Source organism: Grampus griseus (genome assembly GCF_964374135.1).
Source record: "Grampus griseus genome assembly, chromosome: 11".
In the NCBI taxonomy this organism is placed as follows: Eukaryota; Metazoa; Chordata; class Mammalia; order Artiodactyla; family Delphinidae; genus Grampus; species Grampus griseus.
In genome coordinates this window covers 20,644,686-20,670,337 of record NC_139005.1, presented here as the reverse complement: position 1 = coordinate 20,670,337, position 25,652 = coordinate 20,644,686, and the positions used below count along the sequence as shown (strand labels likewise).

The 25,652-nt window shown below is 40.3% G+C and overlaps 1 long non-coding RNA gene across 1 annotated transcript in view; it reads left to right on the top strand.

Moving 5' to 3' along the window:
* The first annotated feature begins 4,427 nt into the window (after window positions 1-4,427).
* Window positions 4,428-25,652, top strand: part of LOC309830296 — a 125,305-nt gene continuing 104,080 nt past the window's right edge. The window contains exons 1-2 of the long non-coding RNA XR_014297470.1: window positions 4,428-4,572; window positions 17,864-17,923. This is a non-coding gene — a long non-coding RNA (uncharacterized lncRNA). The remainder of the gene's footprint in view (window positions 4,573-17,863; window positions 17,924-25,652) is intronic.

Here is a 25,652-nt window from a genome sequence, read left to right as displayed (position 1 = left end):
TTCCTTGGGGCAAAGAGATTGGCCTTTTGCACACCTATTATCAGTCACTCATTGGCTGTAGGTTGGTGGTAACCCCTAATGCAAGGCACCTCCCGTTCCCCCCAAGGGTACAGGTGGTTCTGTGAGAGAGAGGCAGCTGCATTTAGCAACCAACACTCACAGCAGCTAGGGCTGCACATACTGGCCCCAGGAAGGGATCTGAGAAGGGTACCGACAGCACCCATGACACATCATATATGGATAGCACCCATGACACATCATATATGGATAGGTTAGAGCTCCACACCCAGCCCTTAAGGATCCTGTAACAACTGAAGCACACTACTAAAAGTACTGCGGAGACCAAGCACCACGTGCAGCCTTGTCTCTAAAGGAAAGCATGCGCAGAGCACAACTAGGGACGTGCGGAGGCCGTCTCTCCTTCCAGCACAGGCTTGGGAACTCCCTCTCTCCTCACCTACCTTTTGTGCCAAGCAGTGGCAGCTGGTGGTGGCTTCAGTGACTGAGGTGAAGTGCCCAGTAAGGAAGGAACAAAGGATGTTAGGAAAATTTAGGATAGATCCAGACAGGCTGGGACGGGACAAGGGGACCTTTGGGTTAAGGCTTATGTCTGAGGCCACTTGCTAACCTCCCCCTTTGTTCTCTTCCACTGGCCCTAGAAATGTACTTGCTTGCTTATCTTTCCTCTGTCAGCCCCTCAGCTGCCCACTAGGGTTTCTATTTCCCCTGGCCGCTGGAGCTGTGTTTGTCTGTCTTCAAACAGCTTTTCCGCCACTCTTTTTTTTTGTTTTTAATTATAGTTGATTTACAATTTTGTGTTAGTTTTAGGTGTACAGCAAAGTGATTCAGTTTTATATATATATATATTTTTTTCTCAGATTCTTTTTCCCACCACTCTTAATATAACAAACATTCAACTTCAGCTTTGCAACACCTTCTAATAGTTTGACGGCTAAATATGATGGTGGGTGTGGGGAAAGGGAGTAGAGTAAAAATCCTTCCCATGCTATTCCCCTTCCTAAATTTAGCCCCATGAGCCAGGTGTAGCGTGGGTGCCACTGGTGGGTCTTAGGGAAAAACAGAGGCCATGCTGCTGATTCACCTGCATTTCAGGGGAGCACCCAAAGGCTGTCCTGGGAGGTGCTGGGTGACGCTCTGGGGTACAATGTGGGAGCAAAGGGGGCAGAGAGCCCCAGAGGAGATACACGTGTGGGCAGGTGGTACAGGAGCAGGGACAAGGCTGTGCATGGTGTTCCTCTAGCAAACTTGGGCACTTTCCTTCTCTCTCTCCCCTGGTCCTTCAGCCCCAGACCTTCCGCTGAAGACACCAGTTTAGACTAATGGAAGATACATTGACAACTGAGACTAGGTGAGTGTGAGGCAAGAGTGTAAAATACTGGCTATTATAAGCCCTGAAGGAAGGGAGGAAAATCATAATTTTTTTTTTTTCTAATCTGGGAAAGGAAGAGATGTTCCCTTTACCCTAAGGCTGGGGTAGAAATAAATGACTCCCCAGAACTACTGACATTGAGATAACAAATAGTACCACTTTGGCTGGAATCAGAACATTTTCTAATTCTGTACTCAAATAAGTAAGGGGTCCGGGTGGCCTCAGCAGTACAGCCCACATGGGTGCCGTGTGACACGGTGGAAGGCAGGGTGGGCAGGTTAAGACATTAATGGTGTCATCGTCTTATGACTGACATCTTCCAGGAGAGACCCTTCCCTTCCTGCTGCTGCCCTTCAGCCTATGTGGGGATTTCAGTCTTCCTGACCTGTATGGGAGGTAAGGCAACCCATTTAAGTAAAAGAACTTTCAAAGAACTCCAAGCCTCTTTTCTCAGAAAGATTGGGAAGATACCAAGACAGATTTTGGTTCAAGTCCTGACTCTGCTTCTTACTACTTGGGACCTTAGTTTTCTTATCTGCAAAAAATAAGGGGTAGAAGAGAAGAGGATAATACTAGTAGCACGTAAAGACTTACTGTGATTAACTGGAATAATGTGTGTAAAGCGTTCAGCACAGTGCCTGGTACATAAGTGTTGTTGTTGCCATTATTATTATATTATCATCATCATCTACAGGCCTGTAGGTGAGAATATAAACAAAGCCAATAATTATAATTTTCCCATTCAGTATACTCTGTGCCAAACATTGTTCTGAATACCTCTCATATAATAACTTTTTAAATACAACAACCCTATCAGGTATACTATTACACCCATTTTATAGATTAGGAAGCCAAAACGGAGAGAGATTAAGTAATTCACTCAAGAGTCCATCATTAATTAGATAGCGGCAGAGCTGGGATTCAAACCCAGGAAGTCTGACTTCAAAATCTGTACTCTTTACCACTGTAATTAGAGTGAGGCAAGACTCAAAAAGGGCTGAGAGAATGCAGCATAGAACTGGCAAAGGTTCAGGGTGCAAAGATTAGAAGGGAATTGCAAATTGAGGTCTGGGTTAGGCCGGTTCCTTTCACCTGGTGCCCAGAGCGTGCTGAGGGTGAGGGCTGAGGAGTGACGATCAGGCAGCCCCGGCAGCATCACAACTTCCTCGTCATGGACTGCTCACCCAGCAAAATAAGTTAACCTACTCTTGGAGAATGATTGATGTTTCCAAGTCAGTTTACAAGCAAATTGGGCACATAACCCACAGGTAAACTATGATGAAGACAACAGTGTGCATTTTCAAGGACATTCCTGGTCTTACGTGTCTTTTACCAGGTAAGGGACCATCCTAGGAAATAGCCCAGTGAGTGCTAGTTCTTCGGCTTAATAAACTTTTTCACCCTGGGTGAGTCCCTTTGCCTTCCTGGACCTTTCTAAGGTGGAAGCGTGGTCTGACAGAGGTCTTTCCTCTTCCACTGTTCCCTGTGTACCTTCCGTGCGTTTATTCCAAGAGGGCCGGACATCCAGGTGGGGCTGCATTGTTCTTTCAGCAAGGGCTTCTAGAATTACCTTATATGTCACATCTGGCTCTAATAATCTGAATATATGCATCGTAAATTGAAATAATTGGTGTCACAGAAAGAGAAGAGACATGGCAGAATAGGCTTGCTCCAGCTTCTAATAATGACCCAAACAGTTAAAAAATCCAACTAAAAAATCCAGGAAAAAAAAAAATTGAGTTAGGCTTAATTTGTACCACGAATATAATATTCAGTGAATATAATTCTGTTATTTATTTTTTACCTTATTCTGTGACTTCACTCGTAGCATTCAATTTATATATTGATTTCTAAGCATTGGTTTCTAAAAACGTCATTATCCTGTGAGCAATATGGGCCACTAGAGCTTTATAACAAATAAATGGACGAAGAGTGGATGCCCTATGAAGAATGCCCGTGTTACTTGTTGCCCTCAAAACTGGGACGTCCCCATACTAATAGGGGTCACAACAGCACGTCAAACTGCAGAAAAAACTGCATAATACTTCAGTGATTCTAGACAGAAGTAGATAATCAATTCAGCCCCGGGTAGCTTCAGAGAGTAAGTCAAAAGAAAGAAATCTTTTTATTCTCCTCAGGGCAGAGATGTTTTTTGGTTCTGTGCTTTAATTTTAGCCCCTGCTGTTCCCTAGGGAAGTGTTGGTTAAAACAAAAACCACTGTTTATTAGAACCAAGTGTCAGAAATTAATCAAAGATGAGTAGCATGTCAGTTTCCCTACTCCTGTAATAAAAGAATAATTGTGATTGTACTCTGGGGTCCATGTAGGTAAGGGGTCTAGTTCTGTCTGGCCATTTGACGTAGAAGCAAATAAGGGGATAAAAAGGAGTTATTAAAAACAAAAGCAAAACGAGCAAGACAAAATGAAATATGGGAGCTAAAATTCCAGTCCTTGGCAGTCAACCCCCAGGCTTGGGTGTTATGCAGAAAAAGGAAACCGTTGGAGACCCCATGGCAGTGTCAGTCAAGGCAGGTGGTTTTAATTTCTGTTTTTCTAATAGGCTGGAGTTGGAAAAGGGAAGAAGTGGTGATTTGGGGGAAGAACTACTTTGCACATAACCAGTAGTTTACTGTGAGCAATCAGGGACATCCTTAGGGTATATTTTAGAGATAGTGAAAACTTCACATGAATGATTAAAATTCAAATTTCTAAAATTGAGAGAAAATAATTCTTAATTATTTATTTATTAATTAGAATTATTTAATAATTCTAGTTTCTTAATGTCGGCAGAAGGTAACGTAGGCAGAAGACAAGATGCATTGGGAGGTTACATGGGTTTAAAGGAGGTCTGACAGGCTGCGTACAGGACTCTAATCCTCCTGGGGCGAGGACAGCATCTTGGAGTGCTCTCCTCTTCTTTCAGACCTACTCTCCAGCAGCCAGTTCAGTAGTTACTGTGCATGTAAGAGTCTTTGTTAGATAAATGAAAAGCAAATTAATGCACTTTTCAGAGCGACCTTCAGAGACCCGAGCCTGAGTGAGGACAGCTATCGAAAGGATAGACTCTTTGAGGATGAAATATATTGAAGTCTTCCAATGCTGGTTGTCAGTTTCTAACCCTTCTTCATCCTCCTGGCTACTCTCACCTACCCCAGAGGACAGAGCCCTGTAGATGGCTCCAGGTAAGCTGTGAAGTGAGTGGATTAGCATCTAGGGTGGGGCCGGTGGGGCTGACTTTCGGCAATTTATTTTATCTGTCTGGGCCTCAGTTTCTGCCTGTGTTGGTGACGGTTGTGGTGGTGGTGGTGGTGCTCGTGGGATGAACTGGGAGATCGGGATTGACCTACATACACTAATATGTATAAAATAGGCACCTAATAAGAACCTGCTGTATAAAAAAATAAATAAAATTAAAAAAAAAAAGAATGTTTACCAAATAAAGTGATCTGACCTAGAGTAGGCCCCAGTTCAAGGTAGCCTTTATCCTTACTCTTACTATTGAAATCAGAAGTTTCAGGTCAGAGGCCTGATCTTTTAGTGAGATGCTTTCCCGAATCTGTCTCATGGTGGGACAGGGAGACAGTGTGAGACCAGAAACCTAGCTTCTGAGGAGCGGGAGGGAGGGCACTGATGCCCTGGTGATGTTTCAGAAATGAGCACCGGTACCAGGTGGGCCAATATGAGACAGAAAAGTTTCTTCATGCACTTATTTGTTTTTGTTTTGGGTCCATTCTGCTGATAAACCTCCTCACTCAGAGGTTATTACTGCAAATGAAAAATACTGGTAAACCAGTATTTTGGCATTAGCGTTCTGAGTGAGAGCTCCAGTGGCAGGGAGGGGCTGAGCCATGGTTGAAGGGTTTCTTTTTGTTGACTGGGAATGCTTGTTCATCACTTTGTAAAGTTGGCTGAGGGTCATCAGGTTATAGTGGAAAACCTTAAGAGTCCCATGGCAGCTTTTCCACAAGTCTTTATTGCTGGAATTTCACTGGCTTCACGCCCATCCAAGCAGCCTCTGTCAGAAGGAACCAGAGCAGCTGTGACATGTCTGTTCAGGGCAGTATTGCATAGGCGTGAAGCAGTAGCTCCGTCTTCCCAAAACCCAGTAAAGTCCCCTGTCACGGCAAAGCTGAAGCTGAGAAAACTTGAATTACTGCCTGTCGAGCTGCAAGGGGTCTTAGAGCTCATCTCATCGAATCCCTTCGATTTCCAGTTGAGGAATCAAATCCAGAGATGTCTGAGGACCTGCTCAAGATAACGCAGCTAATTAGGCTCAGAGTTAAGACTCAAGATGGAATACAAACAAACACTTGTATTTATTCAACTTCATTTCGATTCCTTGTCTCATAAACTTGTATCTCTCTGCAAAATACTTAAGGCAACAATAAGCTGGGATAAGAGAAATTTGTGAAATTGTGTCAACATGTTTGGGGTTGTCTTCATATTCTCTGAAACCACAAAAGGCATTTGATTAAATAGTTTGCAGCCAATTTGAGAATTCGTATTTATTTTCAAATGGTGCTTTCATTTTCCGAAGTTAAAGAAATCATTTTTTCGTACTCAGGCTTCAGAAAGGCTGGGTGGGCTTTCGATACCCATGGCGATGGTTCCTTATTGCCAGAGCCACTGTTAGACCAAGTACTGCTTGGAAGGCAATTCGAGGTAATTTCAGAGGAGCCCCATGTCATGTCTCTCTGATTATAGTACGTGTGGTTGTCAAGCGAGAGAAACCACATCCCTTGGTGAGCTCCGCAATCAGTGGGCTGTGAGCAGTCAGTCAGCCTCACGGGGAACAGCCTTCCACGGTACTTAAGACACAGGACTTACCCCCAGATCAAGCTGCTCAAAATTGCCGTTTTACTCAAGATCAAGCATTTCAGAAGTCATGTTGTACGCAGTAGGGGAACTATTAAGTTGTAATGAAATAGAACAGCTAGAAAGAAGAAAACAAATGTGTACTTCAAAGATGCAAAGGAGTGTCTTCATCAGGGCCCTGTTCAGATGTATCTTTTCTGCCATGAAGATTCTTCTAATTTTCATTTTGATATGTTTTCCTTTTCTTAATTTTAAACCACGAACTCTCCTTGTGCCAATTAACAAAAAAAGAAATAGAAGTCAGTCACTCCCTAAATTCCTCTTAGCTCGCGAACATTCTTTCTCTAGCCATGGTTGCTCGCATGCTGCCTCTTCTAATCTGAGACCCTCACTGCAGTCAGTAATCAAATTCCTGGAGATGGGGTCAGGGATGACTCAATCCCAAGTTGTCCCCATCCTTCCCCCCTGAGAGATCATGCCTATGTCAGTCTTGGTTCCTGTCTTCCACCCTTATCTTTGTCTTTCCCTCTGTTTAGCTCTTTCTTTATACCTTGTAGACTACAGACATGAGCATGTGAGATTTTTCCTCCCTTCCCTTCTCTTTCTTGGTTACCTTATAGACTTCTCTCCTCCTACACCTTGTTCATTATATTCTCCCTCCCATTTTGTTCCAGAAATCTACCTGTAATGCATGGCTGATAAGCATATTCATTTCACTTATGATTAACCTCGAAGGAGGAAAACACATTTTGGTGTGTTTTCAAACTGAAGAACCACTGCCAGAATACGTCTGAAAGTTCGCTTTGACTTTGCATTAAAGTATTCATTTCCCACTCCCCACGGCCCTCACCTCGTCCTTCTCTAATTAAACATAATTTCCATATTAAAAATATTAAAAAAAATTATTTCTAGCTCACGTTTTGAGTGCTACACTACTGTGTTGCGTTCCACTGCCTTTTCAATGCAGATGTACCACAGGAGGTAAATGAGCCCTTTTGAAGTAATTTTGGAACCTGGCCACTTTTAGAAAATTGTTTCTGTGAGAAAATGAATTCCCAGCTTTTAGGACATGATTTATTTTAAGTTGGATATTTCCTCTCTGTGTTTGGTACAAAAAAAATCTTTTTGACGTGGTGACATAAAATCAAAGAGAGCTGACTTGGTTTTTACCTTGTTGAATATTTTCATAATAGAAAAAAATTAACCTGTTTATTTCTTACATTTTATTGTGTTTTGTATAACGTTCTAGAGACCTTGAAATGCATGTTGTTGGTAATTCATAATTTTTCATAACCAGAGATATGCGGAGACTGCAGTTGTACGCCGTTTCTGTTTTTCCCCTCTTCCTGGGCACATGGAGAGACTGTATTTTCCAGTCTGCCTTGTAGCTAGGTGTGGCCATGGGAGTGGGTACTTGCCAATGGAATACGAGTACAAGTGACTCGAGGAACTTCTGCCTCATCTACTTAAGAGGATCTCCCTGGCCTGAGGCTCCCTCTCTTTCCCCCACGTAGCCACCTAGACCAGAGCGACCCTGCAAGCCAGCTGTGGATGGCAGAGTTATTGCCAGCCTGGGTCCCCAGTGACTGGCTGGAGAAGAACTGCCCACCAAGCTGGGACACTTGTCTTGCACTGTTACCTGGGAGACAAACACACTTCACTGTGCTTCGAGCCACTGCATTTTGGGGCGCTTTTTCTTACAGCAGCTTAGCCTACTCTATAAAACTACTACAAAAATTATTTGGTAAAGTATTTTACCAAAATATACTGAATAATCAAAAACTACATAAGCAAAAAGTAATTTTCTTCCAAAAACAAAACTCTAGACATTTTGGTTTTGATTCTGCTAGTGTATTTCTCTATATATTAAGAAATGGATAAGGCTAATTTAATCCTCCATTCAAACATAAAAGTCTGTTTACCAAAGCCAGACATGTTTTCCAAAGAGTTGTTATTTGAAAGGGGTAATATGTTCTGGCCTGCATTATATCTATTAAAGGAAAACAAGTAAAAGAACACCCACCTCAGAAGCACATTTCTTTGATACAGTATCCCATGATAATCCCATTTTAATTAGGGCCAAATTCTGCTTATGATCAAATGCAGTCTCAAGAAACAAAATTCTTCCAGGGTCACTTTATAATACAATAGTGAAAGAAGAATAAAGCAAGGTTAACATCATTGAATTTCAAAAAAAATTATAAATTGGAATGAGGGTAGAATCACACACATATTCATGGTTTATTTTTTATACCACAACTGGTGTCGTATCTCATGGTACTTCTTTGCTGAATATTCTTGTGTATTTGTTGGTTGCTTCGTTTTTCTCACAAAGTAAAGTAACATTTGTAATTTAGGTTTTTCGTAAAGATCTTCCATTGGAATATATATTAACAAGATAATCTAAAATATGAAAGTTAAAATAAATAGTGCCAAATTGGCCCATGGCTAAAAAAACAAACATCTAAGCCCTGAACGAAGTAGGGATGAATTCATTCCTCAAAATCCTAAAACGGGAGAGGTAGGAAAAGGGGTTATGAAAGAATCTACGACCTTAATAACATTAAAAAAACTAAGTGAATATTACAGTATTCTTCGTAGAACTCAGAACTCTGGGTGAATTCTGAGACAAAACATTTAAGAGGATAAAATAGGCATTAGCTACAGGAAAATAATCCATTCTCTCTGTACATATTTTTAACTAGTAGCAAATTCATCTCACTTTATTTTTTTAAAAATTTTCTTTTGTTTTGTTTGGCCACGCTGCGCAGCTTGCAAGATCTTAGTTCCTGGACCAGGGATCAAACCCACACCCCCTGCAGTCGAAGCGGGGAGTCTTAACCACTGGATCGCCAGGGAAGTCCCACTTTTTTTTTCTTTAAATGCAATACTGGACTTTAACTCTGTCTGCCAGTATCGAGATTATGATACTTGTAATCTAGATCTTCTTTACTCATACGATGATGTCGACTTCAACCTTAAACGGACATCTGTGGCAGTTCGCTCTAGTAAACATTGCTTCCCCTCTTCCACCAGTTCCTGGCTGCCTGACATAACCAGCCGTCAGACTGACGAGAGAACGTGCTTATAGCGTTCTGTAAGGGGGATAGAATGCAATATGGATATAATGCAGTATGGGATAGAATGCAATATGGATCATAGGTCTGAAAAGAATCAAGGTTCTTAGGTTTTCTACTTCTCGGTTTCTGTGTTTAAAAATATAAACCCACAGGGCTTCCCTGGTGGCGCAGTGGTTGAGAGTCCGCCAGCTGATGCAGGGGACAAGGGTTCGTGCCCCGGTCCGGGAAGATCCCACATGCCGCGGAGTGACTGGGCCCGTGAGCCATGGCCACTGAGCCTGCGCGTCCGGAGCCTGTGTTCCGCGACGGGAGAGGCCACAACAGTGAGAGGCCAGCGTACCGCAAAAATAAATAAATAAATAAAATAAACCCACAGAGACTTCCCTGGTGGTGCAGTGGTTAAGAATCTGCCTGTCAATGCAGGGGACACGGGTTCGATCCCTGGCCCGGGAAGATCCCACATGCCGCGGAGCAGCTAAGCCTGTGCGTCACAGCTACTGAGCCTGTGCTGTAGAGCCCGTGAGCCACAACTCCTGAGCCCACGTGCTGCAACTACTGAAGCCTGCGCACCTACAGCCTGTGCTCTGCAACAAGAGAAGCCACTGCAATGAGAAGCCCGCGCACCTCAACGAAGAGTAGCCCCCGCTCGCCACAACTAGAAAAAGCCCGCACATAGCAACGAAGACCCAACGCAGCCAAAAAATAAATAAAATAAATAAATGAAGTTGCTTTAACGTGTATATATATATATACCCACATTATAGTAACTGACCGCTGTGTGACAATTCATCTAGAGTCTTGGTCCAAAGAGTCGTCTAATGCTGGCTTTAGTGCTACTCAACTCTACGACAGATCCAAGCTGGGCCTCAGCTTCCTTATCTGGACATGGGAATACTTTATTAATATTTGTTTTTCCTAAGCCCACTCTAGAAGAAGTCTGTACCTGCAGGAAATTACACGGCACACAACTCTTAACTTAAGGCAAAAATAAAGACAGCCTTAAAGAGGAAACAGTATCACAATGGGGAAGGAGGAGTAAATGGCTGAGGAGCATGTGACTGTGGCAATGCCTCTGGGATGGGCCAGCCGGTCGGAGGGCCAAATCCAGCCTGCTGCCTGTTTTGTTAAGAGCTAAGAAAGACTTCTCCATTTTTAAATGATTTTTTAAAATTCCGAAGAAGAAGAGTATTTCGTAATACATGAAAATTCTATGAAATTCAAATGTTAGTGTCTGTAAATAAAGTTTTATTGAAACACAGACACACCCTTCCATTTATGTGTTGTGGCTGCCTTCACACCACAACAGCGAGAGTTCAGCAGTCATGACAGAGACCGTACAGCCTGCAAAGCCTAACACATTTACTAGCTGTCCTTTATAGAATTAGTTTTGCAAACCTTCTTCTAGAATGTTCAAGGTAGAAATGTCCAATGGCAGTTGGAATTTAGATTCTTGGAATAATCCACAAGAAGCAGTAGTTTAAAATGTGGGAGTTGAGGAAGTCAAGAAGAGATTCGAGAAAAGAGGTCTGGAGAAAGCACCTGTGGAAGATGACTTCGATAAGTTGGGAGAGGAAGGAATCCCTGAAGGGAGGAAAGAAGGCACAGGTAGAACACGGTGGGTGTCCCAAAAGCCAAGCAAGGAGTGAGTTGGTGACAGCAGACATGTCAGAGAGATCAGGTAAACTGGAGATAAAACAGTTCATTGGATTTGGTGACTAGAGGTCATTGGTGGCCCCCAAGAAAGAGATTTCTATGAAACAGTGCGGCATTTGCCAGTTTTCAAGAGGTCCAGGAGCAAATAGATTTGCCCTGGAAAGGAGACCAACATTTGTCTGCTTCCTTGCTTGTTGTTTTTCATAGAATACTGAGAGTGTTTGTAGGCCTAACAGAAGCATTCAAGAGATGGAGATGAAGAGAGGAGACAGAGAGCTGAGGAAAGGAATGGAGAAAAGGTTGAAGGGATGCCTAAATTGAATATAGAAGGGGCACAGCTCCCTCTGGAACAATGAGGAAGAAAAGAGTGGACACACAAAGAAAATTTGAAGGGGGAGGCCAAAAAGGACGTGATAACATTAAGTGGCGAGGTTAACTATATAGAATAAGGAAGCTGGAATAACAACGGGGCATTTTAGGGGGGTAAACCAGTAACCATCATGCGTGAAGCTGTACAAAGTCCACTGGAGTGTCTGAAAGGACTGCTGAGGAAAAGTATTTGATATGGGTTTGGAGTCTTCCCCAAAAGTTTGGTAGCTTAGGTGTGGAGATGGAAAAGAAGTTGAAAGAGGCTAAGATTAACATGAAAGACTCCAGAAAAGGTAACACGTGGAAGGACTGTTCAAGAAGACAGTGTTGAAGCAACTCGTCCTGGAGTCCAGACTGGTTGGTAGAGCAAGGGAAACCAGAGGGAACTTGACTAGCTAGGATTAGAAAGAAGACTTAAGAAAGAAATGAGACAGAAGTGTCATTTCTGTAAGGTGAAGGAAGTACAAAAGATAGAAATCGATGAAGATAAAATCAGAAAGGAGGACTTCTATCATCACTATCACCAAATGAAAGATCTTGGAATATTGAAAATAAGGTGTAAGATCTGGCTGTCATGGGGACTGTGGGGATCTCAGAAGAAATCTGAAGATGCAGCTGCTTTATCCTGGAAGGCTCTTGTTCCTCAAGGTTTCTTGTCCCTGTATGCGTCCCAGGGTCTTGTAGGGGGAAGGTGATCGGAGGCCAGGTAAGTGATGTCTGAGCTGTTTGCAGTGGGAGTAGATCACAGAGAAAAGCCTTAGCCAGAGAATCTTAACTTGAACCTAAGGGGTTTAGTTGAAACTGAGTAGTCCTTTGGAATGGATCTGAACAATGACTCAACTCATGGACTGTCTCACTGGGCACCCTTTCCCTCCCTCCCAGGGGAACTGAGATTGAATGAATAATAGCTGTGAAATGCTCCTTTGAGAACAAGACTCCTACACACTAATAAATACTAAATGCTTTTCATTACAACTTAAGTGGTTGACTTGCTTCCCCTCAAAATGCATCCTAATGAATGGCATGAGAAAGAATGACATTTCCCCAAAATGTTGCACATGAACACTAATTTATTATAGACTTATGCATGTCTATAAATTTTGTTGATTGAAAATTAATTTGCATCAATATTTGAGGAATGGAAGGAGGAAAGTTAATAAGTACCTGAACCATCCAATTATTTGAAGTACCTAGACTTAGCTAAAATTTACTAAAGGATAATTTTAAAACTTATTCATCAAATTAAATAGTGACATTTGGGGGTCATTTGAAATGAAAAGCATCTTTTTTTTTTTCTCAGCTCCCATTTACCTCTTCTCCCCTTGCCCCTGGTCCCAATGCCCATCCCATCCTTGCTGCCCCTAGATATTCTTTCAGAGATTCGGCAGTGGTAGGAAGGAAAATATTCACATATTCCAGAAAGCAAATAATTTCTTGGTCTTCATGACATAAGAATACTAGCTTTCCCACAGAGAAGCAAATTGGATGACAATTTTAGGATAATTGAGTTGCTTGATGCTTTTCAAGTTGTTCGGAAACCAGTGCTGTGAAAACCAGTTTTTTTCAGTGCTACCTGTAGTTTCCTGTGGTAGGAGATTTTCTATTTACCCGTTAAAAACAAAACACAGAGCAAAGGCTTGCAGATTTGTGAGTGGGTTTATGTTATACAGTGGCTTCGAAAATGAAAACTTGGTAAACTAAATTAAAACAAACTGAGTTGCCTAAATTTTCAATAAGTTAGGTATAATAATTTGGGGTGGACCAAAAAAATCTGTATAAAAGAGACCATAGATCCTAATTTTAAATCATTTGAGGGCCAAATGGTCACCCTTTTCCCCCCCTTTCTGGATGGAGATGGAGGGTATCAGGGCTTTCAGGTATGAAACAATGGATAATGATACCAAACAAAATGGTTGGTAATCACAAAGAGAGTAAGGCACAAAAAGAAAAGTATGTGGGCAGAGACAAATCATGGAACTGAGCAGAAACTGAATGATGTTGGCCTCTGCTTCTGAGCCTTGACCATGCATCAGAATTACCTGGAGGGCTTGTAAAAATACAAATTGCTAGCCCCCCACCAACAGTTTCTGATTCAGCAGATCTGGGATAGGGCCTGAGAGTTTCCCTTCCACCAAATTCCCAAAAGATGCTGACGCTACTGGTTCTGGGACCACACTTTAAGAACTAAATTTAGGTTGATTTAGGGCAGTGCCTAGAGACAGAAAGAAGAAATAAGAAAGTGTGGAAGACAATGATGCAAGACAGAAGAAGCCAATTTATTGGAGGAAATTAAAGGGAAGAAGGAATCAAGACAACAGGTGATGACTAAATTAAAATTAAAAAAAGCAAAGGAAGGTAAACTTTAATTGAAGGCCAAGCCCTGTGCTAGGCACTTTACATTCACATTCCTGCCAGGTAGGTAAAATAACATCCAGAAGAGGAAAAAGATGTTCAAAAACTTGACAAATGTGAGTGGATAATGATGACTGTAGTAAAATAGCTTTGCAAGGTCAACACAGTTAAAACATGGTCCTGAGCTCCAAGCCACTTAAGAGATAGACAAGGAGCAAGATGGAGATCAGAGTACCATACTTATTACTGATTCAGGCTGGGAGAGATGATGTGGCTTAGGAGTGCAGCAGCTGTGGGCTTCCCAGTGCTGCTGGTCAGAAACAGACCGGTCTATCGGGCCAGGCCAGGTGGACATGTCTCCTCCTGTGGGGCCCTCCCCTTGGAAAATTTCCAACATGGAAGATAAGACATGAATATGGGCATTACTGTGGCCATTCCTCAAGGAAGGAGAGCACGGCAGGGGCTGAGCTTAGCAAGCCCTATTTACTCTTCTCAAAGTTACCATTCACATAATTTGCTTTTCATTCTCTGAGGCAGAGTGGTGAAAGAGTAAAGAGGTTGGGAATGTTACATGAGCTGAGGTCTCTCTAGATGCAAGGAAAAACATCAGGAGCCTGGAATAAACATCCTTTCCCTGTAAGTAGGCGAACCTAGCATAAAAGCAGACTATTTCCCTCTAAAGCCTGCTCCGTTTCAACGATTCTGTTGGGACTTCCCTGGCAGTCTGGTGGTTAAGGCTGTGGCGCTTCCACTGCAGAGGGCACGGGTTTGATCCCTGGTTAGGGAACTAAGATCCCGTGTGCCACACTGCGCAGCCAAATATATATGGTTTTGTCACTTCTAGAAAGAAAGCACGACCAAGATTGAGGAGTAGTAAAGAATCCCAGGAAGATGCAGGATGAAGGAACCAATGCCGTATTTTGGTAGCATGGTAACTTGAATTACTGGTGCCCAATGACAGGGGATTGCCTGCAAGACTAAACACTGGAAGTGGGCCTGGCTGGTGGCTGAGTCAGTATCCCGAGCAGAGGCTGGTTGATCTAAATTTCACACGTGGCTTCCGAGTCTGCTTCTCTCTGTGGCCATTTTGACTCGTTTTCGTTTTCTATATTCTGATGGCCATTTAGTTTGTTCCTTAGGAAAATGGCTCAAATTGACATTTGGACACATTTGGAAAGGAAAAAAGACACTGAAGAGCAGGCTCATTCTACTTAAACAATGTGCAATCAGACTAATATTTCCAGTAGTTCAACCTGCTATTAGTCTCAATTCATCACATCCTCAGAGGTTTGTGCTCCATGTCCGTAGAAGTGCAGAGCCTCTTCAGTTCTCCTTCTGCCCTGTCGCTGCCGTGTCAGCTTGCGCTCCGGGAGTTCCCGCAGTGATGCACACGGCCTCCTACAGTGGACGAGGGTGGGCTCTCACCACTTGACTTTCCAATGTGCTCGTGCTTAGTAGCGCACCTCCTTGGCACAGTGAAAGTTCTTTAAGTTGGACTTTGTTGAAATGCCCCTGGAGGCACATTTTAAAGCTGAGATTTTAATTACAGACCATTAATGACTGCTGCTTCTGTGCCTTTGAGTACCGTATATATAGTTCTAGGGCCCTTGAGGATTTTACCCCAACAGGTGAAGTTTTATGTGTTCAGTGGATTTTTGTTGTCGCTGTTTAAGGGAAAATGTTTGAATTCCGATAATTCTTGCTAGGAACACAAAAGAGAAAGCAGAAGATGCCCAGGAACTCAATAATTGAGTGGATGAAAATGAATATAGGAAAAAATAACAGCAGGAGAATGGTATCTGAACTGACTGACGTACATAAAGTCCTAGAACCTTCACACATTTTTATTACTCAAAGAATTCTATTTTTATTTGGCAAACCAGAGGGTTTATATTAGTTTTATTATTTTATGGTTGGGATAATCAGCAAACTTAAACCTGAACTCAAACTTAAACATGAACCTGAACTCAGACCTGTAGTTTCGTCAAAATTTTAGCTAAAAACGAGAGAAAAACTTTAAAAATATCTCTTTCAGAAGTTCCAAACACCTATATAAAATTCTTAACACTTGGAAAAATTGTAAATTTACAAGTATTAGTTACCATAAATGAGTCTTCCTGATTATTTTCTTAACATGAGTAAAATGTCTTCAGACTTTCTTCTCTTGAATATTCACTGCGGTTAATGAGTGTTCAGTGTAGTAAACTGATCGTTTAAACACAGAGATAGGAAGAAAATGAAGAGGCCAAGCTTCTAGTCTACATTCTGCCATAAATCAGTGGTATGATCTAGGGGCCAGTTAGTGTTCTCATGATTAAAATACCTGTTGTAGAGCATTCATAGATGTAAGGGTAAAAATGAGGTCATGTATACAAAGCACTGAAAAAAATTTAAAGTGTTATATGACTTTTAAAGTAATCAGCATCATTTTAAATGGACGAATAGCATAAACTGAAGATGTTTAGCTTAGGGAAGGTAAGACGGAAGTGGTAAAGCAAAAGTGTCTTCTTATACTTGAGAGCTGCTCAGTTGATCTGGAGGACAGACTTTAAAAGCGGGTGGAGGGCTTCCCTGGTGGCGCAGTGGTTGAGAGTCCGCCTGCCGATGCAGGGGACACGGGTTCGTGCCCCGGTCCGGGAAGATCCCACATGCCACGGACCGGCTGGGCCCGTGAGCCATGGCCGCTGAGCCTGCGCATCTGGAGCCTGTGCTCCGCAACGGGAGAGGCCACAACAGTGAGAGGCCCGTGTACCGCAAAAAAAAAAAAAAAAAAAAAGCGGGTGGAAATTATAGTCCAGTAGTTTTCAGCATAACATAATAAAACAACTGTCTACAGCAGTGGAGTAGATAGATGGGCTTGTGAGAGAGTGATCCAACTGTCCATGACAGCCTGCATGCCAAATTCCTATACTGATTGTCAGAGATGCCTTTTGTGACATTAGCTGCTATAATTTATTATTGGACCAAGAGCTCTCTGAAATCCTTTCCAACTTTCAGAGCCTTAGTTCCTGTGTTCATCTAAAAAACTAATCAATGAATTTTGTGACAGTTGATTCTATTGATTATGTTTATGTGACAGGATACAATCAAGTGGAAAAATATATTCACTTAGGTGTACCATGAAGATCCTAATGTGTTCTCCAGAGAACAGTGATATTTCTAGAGCATGGGAGGGCTGTATGTTTAGTGGGGATTCCTTAGACCTCCCAGAAATGCCTTCAATAAGCAGCAGTGCTTTAAACAATCATTTGATGTTAGCAATAAAAATCCAATTGAAGATAGTATATACTATATTATACCGTATTCTTTTTCTTCACATGAGAGATACCTTTGGAATTTAAAATCAAGGAAAGCCTTTCTTTTTCTGAGGAACTAGAATATTTTCTTATTCCAGTAACAAAGCTTTGTAATTCAGTGAGCCCATTGTCCTGGCTGCTAGGAAGCTCAAAGCAGATTTGAAATAACCATGGCAACTCCGACAATTCTCAGAGTTGGCATGCTTACATTATCTCTTTTTCCCTTGGTCTGAATTTTCTTTCTCTTTCATAATGTTTTAAACTGTTAAAAAAAATTTTTTTAAAGATGATCATACTTTTAAAGTAGTCACTGTAGACACCTTCAGTTGATTTTGCAAAAAAGTCTTTTATGCTCTTCTTCCATTAGCCAACCTTGCTATTTTCCACATAGACACAGAAGCACGAACACACACACACGCCAGTGTACTATTTTCTTCTTTTCAAAATATGAAGAAAATAAATTTAATAAAACACAGTAAATTATTTGCAGCTCTGAAGGGTTTGACCATCAAATAAATCTGATTATGTTCTACTTGCAGATGATGCCATATTTACCTAAAGATCAGGATGGTTTGTTCTTTCTTGGTCTTCTAAGTGTTACAGAACCTGTGAAATATGTTACTTCACCGGCCTCATGAAGTGTTTTAGTGACGGCCAGGAGGTTTTGGACAGTGAAGACTTTAGGACTCTTTTGAAGCTTATGACAAATGTTAATTTGAAGTTCAAAGATGCATAGTCTCTGCCAGTTTTTCTTGCCATTTATTTATTTATTCAAATTTTATTCCTGCACTCCTACCCGCATTCCTGATGATAGCACTTAACTCTTTCATAAAGAAGTTTCCTTTTGTCTTTTTAAGCTCCCTTGGAGTCAACTACTAGATATCATGGGCATTCTTTTGCTTTTTCAGAGAACTCTGGAAAGCAAGCAGCTTCCTCTTCATGTCCGAACCTGCCACAGGTCTAACATGGTAAGTTTTTGTATTTCATTTTGATACAGATTCTGCAGGCCCTCTGTTGTAAGCAACTAAAATCTTTTGAAAAGAAGTTATCTTTTTAAAAATTTAAATATAGTTGATGTAAAATATTGTGTTAGTTTCAGGTATACTACATTGTAATTTGACATTTGCATATATATTACAAAATGAACACCACGGTAAGTCAAGTACCATCTGTCCCCATTCAAAGTTACTACAATATTATTGATCATATTCCTTATGCTGTATATTATATCCCTGGGGGTTATTCATTTTGTAACTAGAGATTTATACTGTTAATTCCCTTCACCTGTTTCACCCAGCCCTCCACCTGCCTCTGCTCTAGCAACCATCCATCTGTTCTCTGTATCTATGAGTCTGTTTTCATTTTGCTTTGTTTGTTTGTTTTGTTTTTTAGAGTCCACATATAAGTGAGATCAGACAGTATTTTTCTTTTCCTGTCTGATTTATTTCACTTAGCAAAATGCCCTCTAGAGTCATCCATGTTGTCACAAATGGCAAGATTTCATTTTTAATGTGTGAGTAATATTCCATTGTGTGTGTGTGTGTGTGTGTAGCACATCTTCTTTATCCATTCATCCATCCATGGACACTTAGGTTGCTTCCATATCTTGGCTATTTTAAATGATGCTGCAATGGACATTGGGGTTCATATATCTTTTGGAATTAGTGTTTTGGTTTTCTTTGGGAAAATACCCAGAAGTGAAATTTCTGGATCATATGGTAGTTTTATTTTTAATTTGTTAAGGAAACTGCAAACTGTTTTCCATAGTGGCTGCATCAATTTACAGTGCACAGGGTTCCTTTTCCACCATATCTTCGCCAACACTTGTTATTTGTTGTCTTTTTTGGATGATAGCCATTCTGACAGGTGTGAGATGGTATCTCATTGTGGTTTTGATTTGCATTTCCCTGATGATTTGAGTTGTTGAGCATCTTTTCATATGTGTGTTGGTCATTTGCATACCTCCTTTGGAAAAATGGCTGTTCAGGTCCTCTGCCCATTTTTGAATCAGGTTGCTGGTTTGTTTGATGTTGAGTTGTATGGATTCTTTGTGTATTTCAGGTATTACCCATTATCACATATATCAGTTGCAAATACCTTCTTACACTCAATAGGCTGCCTTTTCATTTTATTGGCAATTTCTTTCACTAAGCGAAAGCTTTTAGTTTGATATTGTCCCATTTGTTTATTTTTTTATTTTTGTTTTGCTTGCCTGAGGAGACAGATCAAAAAAATATATTGCTAAATCCAATGTCAAAGAAATTACTTACTATGGGTTTTTTTTTAAAAGGACTTTTATGGTTTCAGGTCCTACATTTAAGTCTTTAATCCATCTTGAGTTTATTTTTGTATATGGTATGAAAAAGTAGTCCAGTTTGATGCTTTTGCATGTAGCTGTCCAGTTTTCCCAACAACATTTATTTAAGAGCCTGTCTTTTCCCAGTTGTATATTTTTGCCTCCTTTGTTGTAGATTAATTGACCATATGAACTTTGGTTTCTTTCTGGGGTCTCTATTCTGTTCCATTGATCTATGTGTCTGTTTTTCTACCAGTACCATACTGTTTTGATTATTGTAACTTTGTAGTGTAGTTTGAAACCAGGGATTGTGATACCTCCAGCATTGTTCTTTCTCAAGGTCGCTTTGGCTATTAGAGGTCTTTTGTGTTTCCACACAAATTTTAGAATTGTTTGTTCTAGTTCTGTGAAAAATGCCATTGGGATTGCACTGAGTCTGTAGATTACATAGGGTAGTATAGTCACTTTAACAATATTAATTCTTCCAATCCATGAGCAGAGTGTATCTTTCCATTTGTTTGTATCCTCTTCAGTTTCTTTCATCAATGTCTGATAGTTTTCAGAGTACAAGTCTTTTACCTCAGTGGTTAGATTTACTCCTAGGAATTTTATTCTCTTTGATGCAATTGTAAATGAGATTGTTTTCTTAATTTCTCTTTCCAACAGTTCATTATTAGCGTATAGAAATGCCACAGATTTCTGTATATTAATTTTGTATCCTGCAACTTTACTGAATTTATTGATGAGTTCTACTAGTTTTGGGGTGCCATCTTTAGAATTTTCTATATATAGTATCATGTCATCTGTAAACAGTGACAGTTTTACTTCCTCCTTTCCAATTTGGATTCTTTTTATTGCTTTTTCTTGTCTGATTGCTGTGGCTAGGACTTCCAATACTATGTTGAGTAAAAGTAGTGAGAGTGGGCATCCTTGTCTTATTCCTGATCTTAGAGGAAATGATTTCAGCTATTCGTCATTGAGTATGATGTTGGCAGTGGGTTTGTCATATATGACCTCTGTTATGTTGAGGTATGTTCCTTGTATGCCTACATTGTTGAGAGTTTTTATCATAAAATTGATGTTGAATTTTGTCCAAAGCTTTTTCTTCATCTATTGAGATAATCATATGATTTTTATTCTTCTATTTGTTAATGTGGTGTATCACATAGGTTGATTTGTGGATATTGATTTGTGGATAAATCCCACTTGATCATGGTGTATGATCATTTTAATGTACTGCTGAATTCACTTTCCTAGTATTTTGTTGAGGATTTTTTTTTTTTTTTTGTGGTACACAGGCCTCTCACTGTTGTGGCCTCTCCTGTTGTGGAGCACAGGCTCCAGACGCGCAGGCTCAGTGGCCATGGCTCACAGGCCTAGCCGCTCCATGGCGTGTGGGATCTTCCCAGACCGGGGCACGAACCTGTGTCCCCTGCATTGGCAGGCGGACTCTCAACCACTGCGCCACCAGGGAAGCCCTAAAGTAATTATTGATAGGTATGTGCTTATTGCCATTTTGTGAATTTTTTTCAGTTTGTTATTGTTCTTTTCTTCTTGTGATTTGAAGAATATCTTATATATGATTATTCTAAATTGATCTCTTAAGTTTGAATGCATTCTAAAAACCCTATATTTTTACCCACCCTCCATGTTTAATGTTTTTGACATTGTATTTTACATCTTTTGGTTTTGTGTGTCCCTTAACTAGTTATTGTGGATATAGATAAGTTTACTATTTTTGTCTTTTAACCTTCCTACTAGCTTTATACTTGGTTGATATATCACCTGTACTGTATATTTGCCTTTACCAATGAGACTTTTGTCTTTCATAATTGTCATATTTCTAGTTGTAACCTTTTCTGCTTAGAAGAGCCCCTTTAAACATTTTATGTAAGACTAGTTTAGTGATGAACTCTTTTAACTTTTGCTTGTGTATAAAATTCTTTATTTGTCTTTTACATCTGAATAATATGCCAGGTAAAATGTTCTTGGTTTTAGGATTTTCCTTTCAATGTATCATACCACTCCCTCTGGCTTGCAGTTTCTGCTGAAAAGTCAGCTAATAGCCTTATGGGAGTATGCTTGTATGTAACTAATTTCTTTTCCCTTGCTGATTTTAATATTCTCTATATTTAATTTTTGTCATTTTAATTATAATATGTCTTGCTTTGGACCTCTTTGGATTCATCTTGTTGGGGACTCTGTCCTTCTTGAACCTGGATATCTGTTTCCTTTCCAAGTTAGGGAAGTTTTCATCTCTTATTTCTTCAGATAAGTTTTCTGCCCCTTTTTGGACCCCTATAATGTGAATGTTAGTATAGTTGAGGTTGTCCCTGAGGTCTCTTAAACTGGGTTCATTTTTTTAAATTCTTTTTTTTTCCTGTTCAACTTGGGTGATTTCTACTACTCTGTCTTCCTGTTTGTTGACCCATTCCTCTGTATCATCTATCTACTGTTGATTCCTGCTAGTGTATTTTTTATTTCAGTTATTGTATTCTTCAGCTCTGTTTGGTACTGCTTTATGCTTTCTAACTCTTTTGTTGAAATTCTCACTGTGTTCATCCATTCTTCTCCTAACTTTGGTGAGCACCTTTAATCATGACCATCATTAATTAAGCAGGTAGATTGCTTATCTCCACTTCATTCTTTTTCTGAGGTTTTTGTCTTGTTCCTTCATTTGGAACATATTCCTCTGTCTCCTCATTTTGTCTAATTCTTTGTGTTTATTTCTGTGTATTAGGTAGGTGGTTATGTCTTCTGATATTGGAGAAGTGGCCTTATATAGGAGATGTCCTTTGGGGCCCATCAGCATGCTTTCTTGTGGTCACCATAATGATATGCTTTAGGGGTGCCCCATATGTGGGCTGCATGGGTTTATTTGTTGTGGTGGGGTCGATTACTTTGGGCGTGCTGGTAGTTGGGGTTTGCCTTTGGCTCAGTTGGCTGTGAGGTTCTGTCTCTTGCAGTGGCTGTGGACCCACTGGTGGGCAGCTTAAGCTCCAGCACCTATTAGGCCAGAGGGAGGATTCCAAAATGGTGCTTGCCAGTGCAGGTGTCATCAAGGTAGATCGAGCTCCAAAATTGGCTGCCATCAGAGTCTCTGTTCTCAGGCGGAGTCCCAGTTACCTCCTGCCTCTCTGGCAGTCTCTCTAAGATAAGCAAGTAGGTCTAACCCAGGCTACTTTCAAACTACTGCCTCTTTGCTCATACTCAGAGCATGTGAAACTCTTTTGCACCCTTTAAAAGTGGAGTCTTTGTTTCCTAATGGCCTTCAAAGCCAGATGTTTTGGGGGCTCGTCTTTTTTGTGCATGACCTCTGGACTGGGGAGCCTGATGTAGGGCTTGGACCCTTCGCTCTTTGGGGAGGACTTCTGCAGTTGTGATATTCTTCCCTTTAGGGTCGCTGATCCGGGGGTGTTGGTCCTGACTATACTGCATCTCTGCCACTCCTATCTGTCTTGGTGTGGTTCCTTCTTTATGTCTTCAGTTGTGGAAGATCTTTTCTGCTAATCTTCAGGTCGTTCTCATAGATTTTTATTCTGTAAGTAGTTGTAATTTTGGTGTGCCCATGGGAGGAGGTGGGCTCAGAGTCTTCCTACTCTGCCATCTTGGCCACACCCCAAAGAGGTTATCTTATAAATAATCAAACAGACAAATTAATAAATAAATCAACTTGATCTTCTTGTGTTTATACAGCTATTGACATACGATTGAATTTTTAATTTTGAGGCTAGATATCATAGTTAGTGCCTATTTGTTACTTGATTTAAATTGTTCTGCCTATTGTGTATGTGTAGGTAATGGCATTATTGTTTTTTTAATATCAAAGTTATTTAGCTGGGCAATAAACTTGGCTTTTTTGTTGTACAGTCTGTTTAAGAATAGAATATCCAGGGGAATTCCCTGGCAGTCCAGTGGTTAGGGCTCTGTGCTTTCACGGCTGGGGCCCAGGTTCAGGTTCAATCCCTGGTCGGGGAACTAAGATCCCACAAGCCATGCTGTGTGACCAAAAAACGTATATATATATAGAATATCTAATTTTATAGGTAGTTTCCTATTTTTTGACCTGTCACTATGAAATTTTTTTAACTTTATAATCATTATTGTTTTCAAAATTACATGAAGTATTTTTTAGAACTGTCAGTGCAAGGTTTACAAAAGATTTCTGACACTACTTAAAATTATATCATTTTAAAAAGTAACAATAAGAAGTATAACTATGAAAAATTACATTGTAATTTTATGTATTCTTATTCTCACTTGTTTCCTGATTAAATTTGCTAATTAGTTCTGTAAATAATTTTTTTTTTTTTTTTTTTTTGCGGTACGTGGGCCTCTCACTGTTGTGGCCTCTCCCGTTGCGGAGCACAGGCTCCGGACGCACAGGCTCAGCGGCCATGGCTCACGGGCCCAGCCGCTCCGCGGCATGTGGGATCTTCCCAGACCGGGGCACGAACCCGCGTTCCCTGCATCGGCAGGCAGATTCTCAACCACTGCACCGCCAGGGAAGCCTTGTAAATAATATTTTTAATTGCACCCACTGCTGCCATGTTCCTTGGGATGTGAAGGCTTGAAGGCTTTCTGCCTCTTATATCTTATAAAGATTTTGTAAAAAGAATTCAGATGATTCTAAGGGTGATTCATAAACCACACTTAGATAAGGTTAATTTTCCTTCATCAGATTTGGGGTTGGGGGATAGTTTTAATCTCTCAGTGATATTTAAAAACTCAAAGGCAGCAAGATTGTATAATTAATTCTGGGTTTATCTTGATAATTCTTTCAATTGTAAAGTTCAAAAATTATTCTTTTTTTTGAATTTTATTTATTTATTTTTTATAGCAGGTTCTTATTAGTTAGCTGTTTTATACATATTACTGTATATATGTCAATCCCAACTCCCAATCATCCCACCACGCCCCCTCCACTTCCCTCCCTTGGTGTCCATACATTTGTTCCCTACATCTGTGTCTCTATTTCTGCCTTGCAAAGCTGTTCAGCTGTACCATTTTTCTAGATTCCACATATACACATTAATATATGATATTTGTTTTTCTCTTTCTGACTTACTTCACTCTGTATGACATCCATGTCTCTACAAATGACCCAGTTTCGTTCCTTTTTATGGCTGAGTAATATTCCACTGTATATATGTACCACATCTTCTTTATCCATTCGTCTGGTGATGGGCATTTAGGTTGCTCCCACATCCTGGCTATTGTAAATAGTGCTGCAGTGAACATTGGGGTGCATGTGTCTTTTTGAAAAATTCTTCTTCTAAACTAAATATATATTTTTTTCTTTGAAATTAATATGTGGGGAGACACTTTGAAAATAGGTAAATAATGTTATTTCTCATAAAACTTTTACCCAACTAGTTTTAGTATCCATTGATGATCTTCTGTCTCCATGATTGTTTTTCTTTATTAGTTGATATTCTACTCTAAGGAAGCACTGTCCCTTCTTACTTATTTATTTATTTGGATAGGGACTCACGGATTCTTATTTTATTAAATAGGTTATGATCCATTACTATCGTCATTTATTTTGATGCTCAAATTAGCCTAGATTTGGCTAGGGGAAGCCCCAGTAATCCTTCTGTGTCATTTTTACATACCCCATTATTTTTTGAAAAATCCTTTACTTTTTTGTGAAGTATGATGTTCCAAGCTCATCTTGTACTTTCTCTGCCCCAGCCCTGAAATCAACCATTTCTCCAAGCAGCTATATTTTGTTTTAATAGAGAATGATACCAATATCTGAGTGCTAAGTGTGCTCATTTCTACTGGTATGGCATTATTTCCAGGCCCTTTCAGAGGAAAAAAGGTAAGTAGATAGATAGATAGATCAAACTATGAGTTCACATATTGGAATATAATAGCTGCAATTCCAGTCCAACAGCACAAGCTACATTATAGTTTAGTACTGTGCAATGGGTACAAGTGTGAGCCACATATGTAATTATAAACTTTCTAGTTGCCATGTTTAAAAGAGTAAAGAAACAATTTAAATCTATTTTAATAATGTATTTATTTAACACAATGTATCCTAATTTTTACCATTTCAACATATAATCAAATAAGACGTTATTAGTGAGATGTTGCACTTTTTTTCCCCTTGTAGTAAGTTCTTCCTAAGCTAGTGTGTATTTGATGCTTACAGCACATCTTCAGTTTGGTCTAGCCACATTTCAAGGGTTCAGGAGCCATATGTGGCTAATAGCTGCCGTATTGCACAGCAGAGTCCTCTTACTTTCTGTGTTGGTTATCCCATCCCTCAACAACAAAAAACCTGGCTCCCATTATTTTCAGAAGCCTAGAATTTTGCTCAAGCCGGAATATACAGGAGGTAGCCTCAGAATGGCTAATTTATACCACTGAAAAAAAGCAAAATTACTAATTAG